Below are 16,647 nucleotides of genomic sequence, written 5' to 3' on the forward strand. Positions count from 1 at the left end.
TAATTTTGCATTATGGCATCATAATGGAATGTTACATTATGACATCATAATAGAATGTTACATTATGACATCATAATGGAATGTTGCATTATGGCATCAATATGGAATGTTACATTATGACATCATAATGGAATTTTGCATTATGACATCATAATGGAATGTTGCATTATGACATCATAATGGAATGTTGCATTATGACATCATAATGGAATGTTACATTATGACATCACAATGGAATTTTGCATTGACATTATAATGGAATTTTGCATTATGACATCACAATGGAATGTTGCATTATGACATCATAATGGAATGTTACATTATGACATCATAATAGAATGTTACATTTTGACATCATAATGGAATGTTGCATTATGACATCATAATAGAATTTTGCATTATGGCATCATAATAGAATGTTACATTATGACATCATAATGGAATTTTGCATTATGACATCATAATGGAATGTTGCATTATGACATCATAATATAATTTTGCATTATGGCATCATAATGGAATGTTACATTATGACATCATAATGGAATTTTGCATTATGACATCATAATGGAATTTTGCATTATGACATCATAATGGAATGTTACATTATGACATCATAATGGAATGTTACATTATGACATCATAATAGAATGTTACATTATGACATCATAATGGAATGTTGCATTATGGCATCATTATGGAATGTTACATTATGACATCATGGAATTTTGCATTATGACATCATAATGGAATGTTGCATTATGACATCATAATGGAATTTTGCATTATGGCATCATAATAGAATGTTACATTATGACATCATAATGGAATGTTGCATTATGGCATCATTATGGAATGTTACATTATGACATCATGGAATGTTGCATTATGACATCATAATGGAATGTTGCATTATGACATCATAATGGAATGTTACATTATGACATCACAATGGAATTTTGCATTATGACATCATAATGGAATTTTGCATTATGACATCATAATGGAATGTTACATTATGACATCATAATGGAATGTTACATTATGACATCATAATGGAATGTTACATTATGACATCATAATAGAATGTTACATTATGACATCATAATGGAATGTTGCATTATGGCATCATTATGGAATGTTACATTATGACATCATGGAATTTTGCATTATGACATCATAATGGAATGTTGCATTATGACATCATAATGGAATTTTGCATTATGGCATCATAATAGAATGTTACATTATGACATCATAATGGAATTTTGCATTATGACATCATAATGGAATGTTGCATTATGACATCATAATGGAATGTTGCATTATGACATCATAATGGAATGTTACATTATGACATCACAATGGAATTTTGCATTATGACATCATAATGGAATTTTGCATTATGACATCATAATGGAATGTTACATTATGACATCATAATGGAATGTTACATTATGACATCATAATAGAATGTTACATTATAACATCATTATGGAATGTTGCATTATGACATCATAATGGAATGTTGCATTATGGCATCATTATGGAATGTTACATTATGGCATCATAATGGAATGTTGCATTATGACATCATAATGGAATGTTGCATTATGACATCATAATGGAATGTTGCATTATGACATCATAATGGAATGTTACAGTATGACATCATAATGGAATGTTGCATTATGACATCATAATGGAATGTTGCATTATGACATCATAATGGAATTTTGCATTATGACATCATAATGGAATGTTACATTATGACATCATAATGGAATGTTGCATTATGACATCATAATAGAATTTTGCATTATGGCATCATAATGGAATGTTACATTATGACATCATAATAGAATGTTACATTATGACATTATAATGGAATGTTGCATTATGGCATCAATATGGAATGTTACATTATGACATCATAATGGAATTTTGCATTATGACATCATAATGGAATGTTGCATTATGACATCATAATGGAATGTTGCATTATGACATCATAATGGAATGTTACATTATGACATCACAATGGAATTTTGCATTATGACATCATAATGGAATTTTGCATTATGACATCACAATGGAATTTTGCATTATGACATCATAATGGAATGTTACATTATGACATCATAATGGAATGTTACATTATGACATCATAAAAGAATGTTACATTATGACATCATAATGGAATGTTACATTATGACATCATAATGGAATTTTGCATTATGACATCATAATAGAATTTTGCATTATGGCATCATAATGGAATGTTACATTATGACATCATAATAGAATGTTACATTATGACATCATAATGGAATGTTACATTATGACATCATAATGGAATGTTGCATTATGACATCATAATGGAATGTTGCATTATGACATCATAATGGAATTTTGCATTATGACATCATAATGGAATGTTACATTATGACATCATAATGGAATGTTGCATTATGACATCATAATAGAATTTTGCATTATGGCATCATAATGGAATGTTACATTATGACATCATAATATAATGTTACATTATGACATCATAATGGAATGTTACATTATGACATCATAATGGAATGTTACATTATGACATCATAATAGAATGTTACATAATGACATCATAATGGAATTTTACATTATGACATCAAAATGGAATTTTGCATTATGACATCATAATGGAATGTTGCATTATGACATCATAATGGAATGTTGCATTATGACATCATAATGGAATGTTGCATTATGGCATCATTATGGAATGTTACATTATGACATCATAATGGAATTTTGCATTATGACATCATAATGGAATGTTGCATTATGACATCATAATGGAATTTTGCATTATGACATCATAATGGAATGTTACATTATGACATCATAATGGAATGTTACATTATGACATCATAATGGAATTTTACATTATGACATCATAATGGAATTTTGCATTATGACATCATAATGGAATTTTGCATTATGACATCATAATTGAATTTTGCATTATGACATCATATTGAATGTTACATTATGACATCATAATAGAATGTTACATTATGACATCATAATGGAATTTTACATTATGACATCAAAATGGAATTTTGCATTATGACATCATAATGGAATGTTGCATTATGACATCATAATGGAATTTTGCATTATGACATCATAATGGAATGTTGCATTATGGCATCATTATGGAATGTTACATTATGACATCATAATGGAATGTTGCATTATGACATCATAATGGAATGTTGCATTGTGACATCATAATGGAATGTTGCATTATGACATCATAATAGAACATTGCATTATGGCATCATAATGGAATGTTACATTATGACATCACAATGGAATTTTGCATTATGACATCATAATGGAATTTTGCATTATGACATCATAATGGAATGTTGCATTATGACATCATAATTGAATTTTGCATTATGACATCATATTGAATGTTACATTATGACATCATAATGGAATTTTGCATTATGACATCATAATAGAATTTTGCATTATGGCATCATAATGGAATGTTACATTATGACATCATAATGGAATTTTGCATTATGACATCATAATAGAATTTTGCATTATGACATCATAATGGAATGTTACATTATGACATCATAATGGAATTTTGCATTATGACATCATAATGGAATGTTACATTATGACATCATAATGGAATTTTGCATTATGACATCATAATGGAATTTTGCATTATGACATCATAATGGGATGTTACATTATGACATCATAATGGAATGTTGCATTATGACATCATAATGGAATGTTGCATTATGACATCATAATGGAATGTTACATTATGACATCATAATGGAATTTTACATTATGACATCATAATGGAATGTTACATTATGACATCATAATGGAATGTTACATTATGACATCATAATGGAATTTTGCTTTATGACATCATAATGGAATGTTACATTATGACATCATAATGGAATTTTGCATTATGACATCATAATGGAATGTTGCATTATGACATCATAATGGAATGTTGCATTATGACATCATAATGGAATGTTACATTATGACATCATAATGGAATGTTACATTATGACATCATAATGGAATTTTACATTATGACATCATAATGGAATGTTACATTATGACATCATAATGGAATTTTACATTATGACATCATAATGGAATTTTGCTTTATGACATCATAATGTAATGTTACATTATGACATCATAATGGAATTTTGCATTATGACATCATAATAGAATTTTGCATTATGACATCATAATGGAATGTTACATTATGACATCATAATGGAATGTTACATTATGACATCATAATAGAATGTTACATTATGACATCATAATGGAATGTTGCATTATGACATCATAATAGAATTTTGCATTATGGCATCATAATGGAATGTTACATTATGACATCATTATGGAATGTTACATTATGACATCATAATGGAATTTTGCATTATGACATCATAATGGAATGTTGCATTATGACATCATAATGGAATTTTGCATTATGACATCATAATGGAATGTTACATTATGACATCATAATGGAATGTTACATTATGACATCAAAATGGAATTTTACATTATGACATCATAATGGAATTTTGCATTATGACATCATAATGGAATTTTGCATTATGACATCATAATGGAATGTTGCATTATGACATCATAATTGAATTTTGCATTATGACATCATATTGAATGTTACATTATGACATCATAATAGAATGTTACATTATGACAACATAATGGAATTTTACATTATGACATCAAAATGGAATTTTGCATTATGACATCATAATGGAATGTTGCATTATGACATCATAATGGAATTTTGCATTATGACATCATAATGGAATGTTGCATTATGGCATCATTATGGAATGTTACATTATGACATCATAATGGAATGTTGCATTATGACATCATAATGGAATGTTGCATTGTGACATCATAATGGAATGTTGCATTATGACATCATAATAGAACATTGCATTATGGCATCATAATGGAATGTTACATTATGACATCACAATGGAATTTTGCATTATGACATCATAATGGAATTTTGCATTATGACATCATAATGGAATGTTGCATTATGACATCATAATTGAATTTTGCATTATGACATCATATTGAATGTTACATTATGACATCATAATGGAATTTTGCATTATGACATCATAATAGAATTTTGCATTATGGCAACATAATGGAATGTTACATTATGACATCATAATGGAATTTTGCATTATGACATCATAATAGAATTTTGCATTATGACATCATAATGGAATGTTACATTATGACATCATAATGGAATTTTGCATTATGACATCATAATGGAATGTTACATTATGACATCATAATGGAATTTTGCATTATGACATCATAATGGAATTTTGCATTATGACATCATAATGGAATGTTACATTATGACATCATAATGGAATGTTGCATTATGACATCATAATGGAATGTTGCATTATGACATCATAATGGAATGTTACATTATGACATCATAATGGAATTTTACATTATGACATCATAATGGAATGTTACATTATGACATCATAATGGAATTTTACATTATGACATCATAATGGAATTTTGCTTTATGACATCATAATGTAATGTTACATTATGACATCATAATGGAATTTTGCATTATGACATCATAATGGAATGTTGCATTATGACATCATAATGGAATGTTGCATTATGACATCATAATGGAATGTTACATTATGACATCATAATGGAATTTTACATTATGACATCATAATGGAATGTTACATTATGACATCATAATGGAATTTTACATTATGACATCATAATGGAATTTTGCTTTATGACATCATAATGTAATGTTACATTATGACATCATAATGGAATTTTGCATTATGACATCATAATAGAATTTTGCATTATGACATCATAATGGAATGTTACATTATGACATCATAATGGAATGTTACATTATGACATCATAATAGAATGTTACATTATGACATCATAATGGAATGTTGCATTATGACATCATAATAGAATTTTGCATTATGGCATCATAATGGAATGTTACATTATGACATCATAATGGAATTTTGCATTATGACATCATAATGGAATGTTACATTATGACATCATAATGGAATTTTGCATTATGACATCATAATGGAATTTTGCATTATGACATCATAATGGAATGTTACATTATGACATCATAATGGAATGTTACATTATGACATCATAATAGAATGTTACATTATGACGTCATAATGGAATTTTGCATTATGACATCATAATGGAATGTTGCATTATGACATCATAATGGAATGTTGCATTATGACATCATAATGGAATGTTACATTATGACATCATAATGGAATTTTACATTATGACATCATAATGGAATGTTGCATTATGACATCATAATAGAATTTTGCATTATGGCATCATAATGGAATGTTACATTATGACATCATAATGGAATTTTGCATTATGACATCATAATGGAATGTTGCATTATGACATCATAATGGAATGTTACATTATGACATCATAATGGAATTTTGCATTATGACATCATAATGGAATGTTACATTATGACATCATAATAGAATGTTACATTATGACATCATAATGGAATTTGCATTATGACATCATAATATAATTTTGCATTATGGCATCATAATGGAATGTTACATTATGACATCATAATAGAATGTTACATTATGACATCATAATGGAATGTTGCATTATGGCATCAATATGGAATGTTACATTATGACATCATAATGGAATTTTGCATTATGACATCATAATGGAATGTTGCATTATGACATCATAATGGAATGTTGCATTATGACATCATAATGGAATGTTACATTATGACATCACAATGGAATTTTGCATTGACATTATAATGGAATTTTGCATTATGACATCACAATGGAATGTTGCATTATGACATCATAATGGAATGTTACATTATGACATCATAATAGAATGTTACATTTTGACATCATAATGGAATGTTGCATTATGACATCATAATAGAATTTTGCATTATGGCATCATAATAGAATGTTACATTATGACATCATAATGGAATTTTGCATTATGACATCATAATGGAATGTTGCATTATGACATCATAATATAATTTTGCATTATGGCATCATAATGGAATGTTACATTATGACATCATAATGGAATTTTGCATTATGACATCATAATGGAATTTTGCATTATGACATCATAATGGAATGTTACATTATGACATCATAATGGAATGTTACATTATGACATCATAATAGAATGTTACATTATGACATCATAATGGAATGTTGCATTATGGCATCATTATGGAATGTTACATTATGACATCATGGAATTTTGCATTATGACATCATAATGGAATGTTGCATTATGACATCATAATGGAATTTTGCATTATGGCATCATAATAGAATGTTACATTATGACATCATAATGGAATGTTGCATTATGGCATCATTATGGAATGTTACATTATGACATCATGGAATGTTGCATTATGACATCATAATGGAATGTTGCATTATGACATCATAATGGAATGTTACATTATGACATCACAATGGAATTTTGCATTATGACATCATAATGGAATTTTGCATTATGACATCATAATGGAATGTTACATTATGACATCATAATGGAATGTTACATTATGACATCATAATAGAATGTTACATTATGACATCATTATGGAATGTTGCATTATGACATCATAATGGAATGTTGCATTATGGCATCATAATGGAATTTTGCATTATGGCATCATAATAGAATGTTGCATTATGACATCATAATGGAATGTTGCATTATGGCATCATTATGGAATGTTGCATTATGACATCATGGAATGTTGCATTATGACATCATAATGGAATGTTGCATTATGACATCATAATGGAATGTTGCATTATGACATCATAATGGAATTTTGCATTATGACATCATAATGGAATGTTACATTATGACATCATAATGGAATGTTGCATTATGACATCATAATAGAATTTTGCATTATGGCAGCATAATGGAATGTTACATTATGACATCATAATAGAATGTTACATTATGACATCATAATGGAATTTTGCATTATGACATCATAATGGAATGTTACATTATGACATCATAATGGAATTTTGCATTATGACATCATAATGGAATGTTGCATTATGACATCATAATGGAATTTTACATTATGACATCATAATGGAATGTTACATTATGACATCATAATGGAATGTTGCATTGTGACATCATAATGGAATGTTGCATTATGGCATCATTATGGAATGTTACATTATGACATCATAATGGAATGTTGCATTATGACATCATAATGGAATGTTGCATTATGACATCATAATGGAATTTTGCATTATGACATCATAATGGAATGTTACATTATGACATCATAATGGAATTTTGCATTATGACATCATAATAGAATTTTGCATTATGACATCATAATGGAATGTTACATTATGACATCATAATGGAATTTTGCATTATGACATCATAATGGAATGTTACATTATGACATCATAATGGAATTTTGCATTATGACATCATAATGGAATTTTGCATTATGACATCATAATGGAATGTTGCATTATGGCATCATTATGGAATGTTACATTATGACATCATAATGGAATGTTGCATTATGACATCATAATGGAATGTTGCATTGTGACATCATAATGGAATGTTGCATTATGACATCATAATAGAACATTGCATTATGGCATCATAATGGAATGTTACATTATGACATCACAATGGAATTTTGCATTATGACATCATAATGGAATTTTGCATTATGACATCATAATGGAATGTTGCATTATGACATCATAATTGAATTTTGCATTATGACATCATATTGAATGTTACATTATGACATCATAATGGAATTTTGCATTATGACATCATAATAGAATTTTGCATTATGGCATCATAATGGAATGTTACATTATGACATCATAATGGAATTTTGCATTATGACATCATAATAGAATTTTGCATTATGACATCATAATGGAATGTTACATTATGACATCATAATGGAATTTTGCATTATGACATCATAATGGAATGTTACATTATGACATCATAATGGAATTTTGCATTATGACATCATAATGGAATTTTGCATTATGACATCATAATGGGATGTTACATTATGACATCATAATGGAATGTTGCATTATGACATCATAATGGAATGTTGCATTATGACATCATAATGGAATGTTACATTATGACATCATAATGGAATTTTACATTATGACATCATAATGGAATGTTACATTATGACATCATAATGTAATGTTACATTATGACATCATAATGGAATTTTGCTTTATGACATCATAATGTAATGTTACATTATGACATCATAATGGAATTTTGCATTATGACATCATAATGGAATGTTGCATTATGACATCATAATGGAATGTTGCATTATGACATCATAATGGAATGTTACATTATGACATCATAATGGAATGTTACATTATGACATCATAATGGAATTTTACATTATGACATCATAATGGAATGTTACATTATGACATCATAATGGAATTTTACATTATGACATCATAATGGAATTTTGCTTTATGACATCATAATGTAATGTTACATTATGACATCATAATGGAATTTTGCATTATGACATCATAATAGAATTTTGCATTATGACATCATAATGGAATGTTACATTATGACATCATAATGGAATGTTACATTATGACATCATAATAGAATGTTACATTATGACATCATAATGGAATGTTGCATTATGACATCATAATAGAATTTTGCATTATGGCATCATAATGGAATGTTACATTATGACATCATTATGGAATGTTACATTATGACATCATAATGGAATTTTGCATTATGACATCATAATGGAATGTTGCATTATGACATCATAATGGAATTTTGCATTATGACATCATAATGGAATGTTACATTATGACATCATAATGGAATGTTACATTATGACATCAAAATGGAATTTTACATTATGACATCATAATGGAATTTTGCATTATGACATCATAATGGAATTTTGCATTATGACATCATAATGGAATGTTGCATTATGACATCATAATTGAATTTTGCATTATTACATCATATTGAATGTTACATTATGACATCATAATAGAATGTTACATTATGACAACATAATGGAATTTTACATTATGACATCAAAATGGAATTTTGCATTATGACATCATAATGGAATGTTGCATTATGACATCATAATGGAATTTTGCATTATGACATCATAATGGAATGTTGCATTATGGCATCATTATGGAATGTTACATTATGACATCATAATGGAATGTTGCATTATGACATCATAATGGAATGTTGCATTGTGACATCATAATGGAATGTTGCATTATGACATCATAATAGAACATTGCATTATGGCATCATAATGGAATGTTACATTATGACATCACAATGGAATTTTGCATTATGACATCATAATGGAATTTTGCATTATGACATCATAATGGAATGTTGCATTATGACATCATAATTGAATTTTGCATTATGACATCATATTGAATGTTACATTATGACATCATAATGGAATTTTGCATTATGACATCATAATAGAATTTTGCATTATGGCAACATAATGGAATGTTACATTATGACATCATAATGGAATTTTGCATTATGACATCATAATAGAATTTTGCATTATGACATCATAATGGAATGTTACATTATGACATCATAATGGAATTTTGCATTATGACATCATAATGGAATGTTACATTATGACATCATAATGGAATTTTGCATTATGACATCATAATGGAATTTTGCATTATGGCATCATAATGGAATGTTACATTATGACATCATAATGGAATTTTGCATTATGACATCATAATAGAATTTTGCATTATGGCATCATAATGGAATGTTACATTATGACATCATAATAGAATGTTACATTATGACATCATAATGGAATGTTGCATTATGACATCATAATGGAATGTTGCATTATGACATCATAATGGAATGTTGCATTATGACATCATAATGGAATTGTGCATTATGACATCATAATGGAATTTTGCTTTATGACATCATAATGTAATGTTACATTATGACATCATAATGGAATTTTGCATTATGACATCATAATAGAATTTTGCATTATGACATCATAATGGAATGTTACATTATGACATCATAATGGAATGTTACATTATGACATCATAATAGAATGTTACATTATGACATCATAATGGAATGTTGCATTATGACATCATAATAGAATTTTGCATTATGGCATCATAATGGAATGTTACATTATGACATCATAATGGAATTTTGCATTATGACATCATAATGGAATGTTACATTATGACATCATAATGGAATTTTGCATTATGACATCATAATGGAATTTTGCATTATGACATCATAATGGAATGTTACATTATGACATCATAATGGAATGTTACATTATGACATCATAATAGAATGTTACATTATGACGTCATAATGGAATTTTGCATTATGACATCATAATGGAATGTTGCATTATGACATCATAATGGAATGTTGCATTATGACATCATAATGGAATGTTGCATTATGACATCATAATGGAATGTTACATTATGACATCATAATGGAATTTTACATTATGACATCATAATGGAATGTTGCATTATGACATCATAATAGAATTTTGCATTATGGCATCATAATGGAATGTTACATTATGACATCATAATGGAATTTTGCATTATGACATCATAATGGAATGTTGCATTATGACATCATAATGGAATGTTACATTATGACATCATAATGGAATTTTGCATTATGACATCATAATGGAATGTTACATTATGACATCATAATGGAATGTTACATTATGACATCATAATAGAATGTTACATTATGACATCATAATGGAATGTTGCATTATGGCATCAATATGGAATGTTACATTATGACATCATAATGGAATTTTGCATTATGACATCATAATGGAATGTTGCATTATGACATCATAATGGAATGTTGCATTATGACATCATAATGGAATGTTACATTATGACATCACAATGGAATTTTGCATTGACATCATAATGGAATTTTGCATTATGACATCACAATGGAATGTTGCATTATGACATCATAATGGAATGTTACATTATGACATCATAATAGAATGTTACATTTTGACATCATAATGGAATGTTGCATTATGACATCATAATAGAATTTTGCATTATGGCATCATAATAGAATGTTACATTATGACATCATAATGGAATTTTGCATTATGACATCATAATGGAATGTTGCATTATGACATCATAATATAATTTTGCATTATGGCATCATAATGGAATGTTACATTATGACATCATAATGGAATTTTGCATTATGACATCATAATGGAATTTTGCATTATGACATCATAATGGAATGTTACATTATGACATCATAATGGAATGTTACATTATGACATCATAATAGAATGTTACATTATGACATCATAATGGAATGTTGCATTATGGCATCATTATGGAATGTTACATTATGACATCATGGAATTTTGCATTATGACATCATAATGGAATGTTGCATTATGACATCATAATGGAATTTTGCATTATGGCATCATAATAGAATGTTACATTATGACATCATAATGGAATGTTGCATTATGGCATCATTATGGAATGTTACATTATGACATCATGGAATGTTGCATTATGACATCATAATGGAATGTTGCATTATGACATCATAATGGAATGTTACATTATGACATCACAGTGGAATTTTGCATTATGACATCATAATGGAATTTTGCATTATGACATCATAATGGAATGTTACATTATGACATCATAATGGAATGTTACATTATGACATCATAATAGAATGTTACATTATGACATCATTATGGAATGTTGCATTATGACATCATAATGGAATGTTGCATTATGGCATCATTATGGAATGTTACATTATGGCATCATAATAGAATTTTGCATTATGACATCATAATGGAATGTTGCATTATGACATCATAATGGAATGTTGCATTATGACATCATAATGGAATGTTACATTATGACATCATAATGGAATGTTGCATTATGACATCATAATGGAATGTTGCATTATGACATCATAATGGAATTTTGCATTATGACATCATAATGGAATGTTACATTATGACATCATAATGGAATGTTGCATTATGACATCATAATAGAATTTTGCATTGTGACATCATAATGGCATGTTATATTATGACATCATAATGGAATTTTGCATTATGACATCATAATGGAATGTTACATTATGACATAATAATGAAATTTTACATTGTGACATCATAATGGAATGTTACATTATGACATCATAATGGAATTTAACATTATGACATCATAATGGAATTTTGCATTATGACATCATAATGGAATGTTACATTATGACATCATAATGGAATGTTGCATTGTGACATCATAATGGAATGTTGCATTATGGCATCATTATGGAATGTTACATTATGACATCATAATGGAATGTTGCATTATGACATCATAATGGAATGTTACATTATGACATCATAATGGAATGTTACATTATGACATCATAATGGAATGTTACATTATGACATCATAATGGAATGTTACATTATGATGTCATAATGGAATTTTGCATTATGACATCATAATAGAATTTTGCATTATGGCATCATAATGGAATGTTGCATTATAACATCATAATGGAATGTTACATTATGACATCATAATAGAATGTTACATTATGACATTATAATGGAATGTTGCATTATGACATCATAATGGAATGTTGCACTATGGCATCATTATGGAATGTTACATTATGACATCATAATGGAATTTTACATTATGACATCATAATGGAATGTTACATTATGACATCATAATGGAATGTTACATTATGACATCATAATGGAATTTTGCATTATGACATCATAATAGAATTTTGCATTATGACATCATAATGGAATGTTACATTATGACATCATAATGGAATGTTACATTATGACATCATAATAGAATGTTACATTATGACATCATAATGGAATGTTGCATTATGACATCATAATGGAATGTTGCATTATGACATCATAATGGAATTTTGCATTATGACATCATAATGGAATGTTACATTATGACATCATAATGGAATGTTGCATTATGACATCATAATAGAATTTTGCATTATGGCAGCATAATGGAATGTTACATTATGACATCATAATAGAATGTTACATTATGACATCATAATGGAATTTTGCATTATGACATCATAATGGAATGTTACATTATGACATCATAATGGAATTTTGCATTATGACATCATAATGGAATGTTGCATTATGACATCATAATGGAATTTTACATTATGACATCATAATGGAATGTTACATTATGACATCATAATGGAATGTTGCATTGTGACATCATAATGGAATGTTGCATTATGGCATCATTATGGAATGTTACATTATGACATCATAATGGAATGTTGCATTATGACATCATAATGGAATGTTGCATTATGACATCATAATGGAATTTTGCATTATGACATCATAATGGAATGTTACATTATGACATCATAATGGAATGTTGCATTATGACATCATAATAGAATTTTGCATTATGGCATCATAATGGAATGTTAAATTATGACATCATAATAGAATGTTACATTATGACATCATAATGGATTGTTGCATTATGGCATCAATATGGAATGTTACATTATGACATCATAATGGAATTTTGCATTATGACATCATAATGGAATGTTGCATTATGACATCATAATAGAATGTTACATTATGACATCATAATGGAATGTTGCATTATGACATCATAATGGACTGTTGCATTATGACATCATAATGGAATGTTGCATTATGACATCATAATGGAATTGTGCATTATGACATCATAATGGAATTTTGCATTATGGCATCATAATAGAATGTTACATTATGACATCATAATGGAATTTTGCATTATGACATCATAATGGAATGTTGCATTATGACATCATAATGGAATGTTGCATTATGACATCATAATGGAATGTTACATTATGACATCACAATGGAATTTTGCATTATGACATCATAATGGAATTTTGCATTATGACATCACAATGGAATTTTGCATTATGACATCATAATGGGATGTTACATTATGACATCATAATGGAATTTTACATTATGACATCATAATGGAATTTTACATTATGACATCATAATGGAATGTTACATTATGACATCATAATAGAATGTTACATTATGACATCATAATAGAATGTTACATTATGACATCATAATGGAATTTTGCATTATGACATCATAATAGAATTTTGCATTATGGCATCATTATGGAATGTTACATTATGACATCATAATGGAATTTTGCATTATGACATCATAATGGAATGTTACATTATGACATCATAATGGAATGTTGCGTTATGCCATCATAATAGAATTTTGCATTATGCCATCATAATGGAATTTTGCATTATGACATCATAATGGAATTTTGCATTATGACATCATAATGGAATTTTGCATTATGACATCATAATGGAATTTTGCATTATGACATCATAATGGAATTTTGCATTATGACATCATAATGGAATGTTACATTATGGCATTATAATGGAATTTTACATTATGACATCATAAGGGAATGTTGCATTATGACATCATAATGGAATTTTACATTATGACATCATAATGGAATGTTACATTATGACATCATAATGGAATTTTGCATTATGACATCATAATGGAATTTTGCATTATGACATCATAATGGAATTTAACATTATGACATCATTATGGAATGTTACATTATGACATCATAATGGAATTTTGCATTATGACATCATAATGGAATGTTACATTATGACATCATAATGGAATTTTGCATTATGACATCATAATGGAATTTTGCATTATGACATCATAATGGAATTTTGCATTATGACATCATAATGGAATTTAACATTATGACATCATAATGGAATGTTACATTATGACATCATAATGGAATGTTGCATTGTGACATCATAATGGAATGTTGCATTATGGCATCATTATGGAATGTTACATTATGACATCATAATGGAATGTTGCATTATGACATCATAATGGAATGTTGCATTATGACATCATAATGGAATTTTGCATTATGACATCATAATGGAATGTTACATTATGACATCATAATGGAATGTTGCATTATGACATCATAATAGAATTTTGCATTATGGCATCATAATGGAATGTTAAATTATGACATCATAATAGAATGTTACATTATGACATCATAATGGATTGTTGCATTATGGCATCAATATGGAATGTTACATTATGACATCACAATGGAATTTTGCATTATGACATCATAATGGAATTTTGCATTATGACAT

This window comes from Eleutherodactylus coqui, chromosome 2, assembly GCF_035609145.1.
Source record: "Eleutherodactylus coqui strain aEleCoq1 chromosome 2, aEleCoq1.hap1, whole genome shotgun sequence".
Taxonomy (NCBI): domain Eukaryota; kingdom Metazoa; phylum Chordata; class Amphibia; order Anura; family Eleutherodactylidae; genus Eleutherodactylus; species Eleutherodactylus coqui.